At 44.5% G+C, this 6,092-nt stretch overlaps 1 non-coding gene across 1 annotated transcript; it reads left to right on the forward strand.

Moving 5' to 3' along the window:
* Window positions 1-3,250: 3,250 nt before the first annotated feature.
* LOC128098117 (U1 spliceosomal RNA) lies at window positions 3,251-3,416 on the forward strand. Its single transcript, XR_008214141.1, has one exon. It is a non-coding gene; the product is annotated as a U1 spliceosomal RNA (small nuclear RNA).
* Window positions 3,417-6,092: the final 2,676 nt, after the last annotated feature.

Raw genomic sequence — 6,092 nt, forward strand, 5'->3', positions numbered from 1 at the left:
TTGCTAAGTGTGAGGACTAGAGTTTGGATCCCTAGAACCATATAAAAATGCAGGTGAGCTCCAAGTTTGCACAGAGGCCATTCCTCCAGAATAAGAGACGGTGCAGTGTTCATCCAGTCCTAAATGGAACATCTCTACCATACTCCTGCCCTGAAGGCTCAGAGGTCATTCCAGAGGAGGGAGTGGAAAGATTGCAAGGGCCAGTGGCGGTGGTGAGTGACTACTGAGAGAGTGTTTTCTGGGTACATCAGGGTAGTTGTGTGCACGATCTCACAGTGACTGTGCAGCATGCATGAGACCTGTGCAAGCTCAAACCGGACGAAATCCCAGCATGGAGGGGGGACGGTGGCGCGAAGTCCCATCCCTAGTTGAGGAGGTATTGGCAATGGATAATTGCTGGGAGGAGAAGGGCAAGTTTTCCTTAAGGGTGTGACTCCTGGTAGGTGAATTATGCTTCAGGGCAGGGCCCGCACTCAGGAGTATTTGGATAATACAAACTGGAATCAGTGGGTTCAAAAAAGAAAAAAAAAAAGCACACAGTTGGGTGGATAGGGAGGGGGATTAGATCTGGAAACAGTGAGGGGGCGAATATGATCAAATACAAATTCTCAAAGAATTAATGAAAATATATACTATTTTCAGCTGGGCTGTGGTGGCGCATGTCTTTAATCCCAGCACTCGGGAAGCAGAGGCAGGTGAATCTCTGTGAGTTTGAGGCCAGCCTGGTCTATACAGTGAGTTCCAGGACAGCCAGGGCTGTTACACAGAGAAACCCTGTATTGAAGAAAAAAAAGTATGTGTGTGTGTATGTGTGTGTGTGTGTATATATATAAACATATATATATATAGAAAGAGAGAGAGAGAGAGAGAACCTGCCTCAATATATAAGGTGGATAGAAATTGAGGAAGACATCTGACATAAACCTTGTGCCTGCACAAGCAGACATACACACTGCATCTGCACACACATACATGTAACACTCTTTTGTATGTATACAAACACCTCTTACATCTGGAATAGTTAGGATTTCTTATATAAAGCAACAATAGATAATAAATTAATAATGGTCAGAATAATTAAATATCTCTTCACAAATAAAAAAAACTTTGGAAAATATGCAAATTCAGCGGTCCAAACTTAAGTCACAATTCGGTTCAAGCCACTTGCTGTACATCAGAGGTAAATTGATGATACTGAAGATGTGAAACAATAAGGATCTCACACTGTTCGTATGAAGGTTACCAGGTACATCAGCCTCTGAGAAAAGAATCTGGTGTCTCCTAGAGCTAACATATTATACCAGATGATTCACCCATTCCCCTAGGAATAGACCCAAGGAAATGCATATGGATACCAAAAGATATACACAAGAATGTTCATAGCAATGTCATCTTTACTAGCAAAAGACTGGAAGCCATATAAATGCCTATTTGCATTACAGTTATATAAACTAACTATGGAAACATGAAGTGTTCTAAATCAGTGAGAATAAACAAATTTCCTCTCCTGCCTAAAACAGATACAAGTCATAAATATAATAATATTAAATAAGTGAATGATGCTGAGATAAAAAAAATATTTTATGACCTTATGTGCCATGTGCCCTTCCAGAGAGAGAGAGACAGAGACAGAGAAACAGAGACAGACAGACACACACACACACACACACACAGAGAGAGAGAGAGAGAGAGAGAGAGAGAGAGAGAGAGAGAGAGAGAGAACGGGTCCATGATGGCAGATAGCTAAACAGGGGCTTCTTCTGGAGAACGGGAGTGATGAACCAGCTCTGGGGTGAGAGCCCTATCTCATGGCCAGATTAGAATGGTGGAGACATGAGTGGGTTCACAATAATGGTCTATCAAACTGTAAACTAACTAAGAAATTGTACCCAAGTTAAACTTAAAAATGTAAAGCTTACAAAACCACACCAGCAAAGCTCTTGTGCTAGAGGCCCTGGGGGCCTGTGTTCAATGCCGTAGGTGCTTTGTGTTGTTAGTAGTTCGGGGGCTGAACGCACTCCGATTCTTCTGTTGACACGGCTCCTCCACTCTCTTTTTCTACCCTCTGCTTTCATTGTGAATGAAACATCTTGGTCCCAATCCTTCCTCTGGCTGCTTTGCTCTTAAAGTTGGTATCCCCTCTTCCACTTCAACATTTTACTAAGAAGTGTCTCATATTAGGTTAGCTCTATTTTTTTTTCTGAAAACAATTTGTTTAATGGCCTGATTGAATTTTATTGTTTATTTTTCACTTTCTTTAACCTATTGCTGTATAATAACATTTCCATTCTGATTAATAATTTCATCATTACTATTAGATGGTTTAGTCTGCCTTGTTTATTTCCCTCCCCAACTGACAACTTAAAAAAAAAAAAAAACCTCCCCAGTATGCCTTTCTGTTGAATGTGGTGAGGGCAGGGCTGGGAGTGGGCGGAGCTGGGGAGTGGGCGGAGCTGGGGAGTGGGCGGAGCTGGGGAGTGGGTGGGGCTGGGAGTGGGCGGGGTTGGGTGGGAGCCCTTTCTTGGTCTTTGTTCCCCAGCTTTAGTGAAGAACCAGATGATCAAACACGCAGGGGAGAAGAGGATTCAAAACTGATTACTAAACTCCACGCTTCCCACTTGCCCAAAGTGGTTAAAGAGACTGCTTTCATTGACGCTTTAGCAAAGAAGCCATCTGACCTGTATCTGCTTATGGAGCTATTTGCCCTTGTTTTTAGTTGATTATTTTAAAAAATAAATCCTCTAGTCCTCAACTGGAGATGCTGAAGAAACCAGAGAGTTTGTGCTGTTTTTTTTTCCTTTCTTTCTTTCTTTCTTTCTTTCTTTTTTTTTTTTTTTTTTTTTTTTTTTTTTTGTCCATATGAAGGTTTTGGCCAGGAGTTTTTCAAACACTGGAATAAATTTTTAATTTGGACTTTGATATCCAGACAAGCCCAGCTCATGTTCTCTTGGGTCTCCTTCCCAGAGACCAGACATCAAACAGACACTGCTCACTGTCTTAGCCAAAGCGGCAGAAAGGCACACAGCAGCACGGTCCACAGAAACTGCTTCACATCCTGCCTGCCTGCCTGCCTTGCTTGCACCCTGCTCGCTACCTCACGGCTCGCCACCCTGTCCACTCTGTGGACCCAAAGCAGAGTTCTTTCACCAAGAATGGATGATGCAGACTACGGTGCAGACGTTGCTGGGAACACTGTGAATAGTCCACCTGGGGACCCTGTCTGGAGCATTCTCAAAAACAGCCGTACAGAATACTTACCTGGCAGGAGCGATACCATGATCATGAAGGTGGTTTTCCCAGAGCGAGACTTATCCACTGCCCTCCTGATGTGCTGACCCCTGCAATTTCCCCAAATTCGGGAAACTTGACTGCATGATTTGTGGTAGTGGGGGGGACTGTGTTTGCACTCTCCTTAAAAAAAAAAAGAAGCAACACAGAATCACGAAGAGGAAAAGGCAAACACACGCTGTGCTATGTCATTTGGCTTTCATCGTTTTTCTTCTTTTTTTTCTTTCTTTCTTTCTTTCTTTTTTTTTCCATTTCTAACCTGGATTGTAGAGGACAGTCATATGTTTATTGTAAATGAGACGCCGAAGTAAAACTCTTACATTAACTTTCTAAAATTCAACTGGCAAAACGGAGAGCAGGAAGGAGAAAGGGGGAAAGGATTTGCTGGGACAGGTACCAAGGTGGTTCATTTCCCTCCACAGCCACAGATGAGAGACTGCAGGGGACTGAAGCTCAGTGCCCAGCATCCCCTAGAAAAGTGACCACCCAGGCAGTTAATAATCATTTCCTGTTAATTGTTACCTGAAATAACCACTTGTAGAAACAGCATCAAATGTCATTTGGGGCCTGTCTAGCACACTCGTGTCCCATAATGAGACACAAATGATTTTTACATCAGAACTGACAGAGTCCTCAGAAGAAATCATTTCTATTCTTATTTCTAGTCACTTAATGTAATTGCCTTGAGCCCGACATGGGGAGTTGACTATTGGTCACCTAAGATCTAGGACAATTCCCCCAGTTACTCATGAGAATAAATTGTAGTTCTGACTTAATTTATGGCTCTTCTCTAAGGCTGAGGCACAACTATCCACCGCACCCCACAGGAGTCTACATGGTAAAGTCTACTAGCACACTTAGGAAGTCTTCCCAGAATTCTCTACCTTCATCCTTAGTCTTGACTCTGAAGTGGCCTCTTGCAAAACCCACGTGCTCATATATGCTGCTGATGTTGGTCTCATACCTGGCTTTTCTACCAAGCCAAACAGGTGATCAAAGCTGCTGTGGTTCTAATATTTGTGTGCCTCCAAAACTTAATTCCACTGCAAGAGTACTAAGGGTTAGAATGTTGGCGATGAGCTATAAGGCTTCCACTTCTAGAATTAGTACCCTTACAAAGAGCTTCAGGGAGTGAGTTCACAGCTCCATCCCTTCTCTCCCCTCTACCATGGTCATGACTGACTAAAGGCACCATCATCTAAAGAGAGCCAGGTCTCACTTGGTACCAACATTTGTACATTAACTTGGACCTTTCGGCCTCTAGAACTAAACAAATAAATTTCTACTATTTCTAAATTCCAAAGCCTAAACTATTTTGTACTTAGAGTCTAAATAGACTGCATTATTTGTGAATTTCTTCTACTTTTTTCCCAATCTTTCTCTCATCCCTGTGCAGCAAATATGGCTCAAAGTCTCTCTTGCATTTCTGGAGACGACAAGTTCCTCTGACTCAAACCTTTGAGAGTCTCTCTATCCTTTGAGCTTAGTTGAGTTACTCCCCTTGTCCTGTCATCCTCCTCGGTCTTTGGCCACGTATTTGTATCTCATTTTCTGCCTCCAGGGGCTGGAAATCAAGGAAGAGGGAGTCAGCAGTTTCCACCTTTGCATCTCTAGCATCCCCAGGAGCGGGCAAAGCCTGTGGAGATCGGGTCCTAGGATTGCCCCATTCTCCCATACTCCGTCTTTATTTTGACCCTTGTTACCTCTCACCAGGTAGCCTTCGTGATTGTACGTCCAGGCTCCCCTGACCTGTTTACCATCTTTCCATGATGGCAAGTGATCATTCCCAAAGGACAGAGCCCACCATTCTGGTTTGTGGTATCAGACACTCCCTGCTAGGGTGCACTGGCTTTCAAGTCTCCCTACTCTTGCCTGTGGCCCATGTGACTTTCCAGACTTTGAGACCTTTGGGCCATCACCTTATCTCATCTTGCTTAGTATGACCTAGTCTTCCATGGTGTTTGTGGCCGCAGGTATTCATCTGCAAGTTCAAGGCCAGTTAAAGCATTGTTTCAAGGATTTTCTCCTACTTTGTGTCCCTTCCTTCCTGGGCTGTGTCATCTGGACGACAGCCTCCCCATCTTTTAACCTTCATCCATCCCATCTACCCTGCTGAAGCATTTCCAGTGCTCATTACCAGGTTTGCACCCACATCCTGTGGCAAGACTCAGGTTCGCAGTCACAACCCTGCCCTGGCCCACCTGTGGCCAAGAGTCACACCCCCTGGCTCAAGCATCTGCTTTCAAACTCCACAAAGAGAGAAGTGACTTTGGTCAGCTAGGCGAGAGTTATTCACTGGGTACTGCCCCAGGGCCCTGATTCTTGACAGCTTCTAGAGATGCAATTTCAGGCTAGATAGAAGAAAAGTATGTGCCTCCTTCTTTATGTGGTGTCTGAGAATTAAGTAGAGCACCTCACACATACACATCCCATTGCTGGCTAAAGAATAACAGAAGTAAATAAGGAAGATGGAGGTAAGGAAGGGGGAGGAGGCCTCAAGTGAGGACAATGTACCAACACCCAGGACCATTCCATGAGAGCAGGGCTGAGAGAGAGAGGGTCAGGACAAAGACTGTGTCCCGCTTCCCTTTTTAGGCAAGAGGCCGGACATCTCTGCGGTTGGCTGGGCCTATGGAGAAGGACTCCTTGGACGTGGGCCTGCAGCTTAGACCTCACTCCTAGTGGGTCACAAAAATGAGGTGGTTATTTGTTTTATGGAAACGGCCGCCATGAGGCTCCAAAGACCAAGCTGCAGTCTGCAAGGCACGCGGCCGGCCTTCCTCTGGGTGTGAGAGGATTTCCTT

This window comes from Peromyscus californicus, unplaced genomic scaffold (assembly GCF_007827085.1).
Source record: "Peromyscus californicus insignis strain IS unplaced genomic scaffold, ASM782708v3 Scaffold_5__1_contigs__length_169319896, whole genome shotgun sequence".
In the NCBI taxonomy this organism is placed as follows: Eukaryota; Metazoa; Chordata; class Mammalia; order Rodentia; family Cricetidae; genus Peromyscus; species Peromyscus californicus.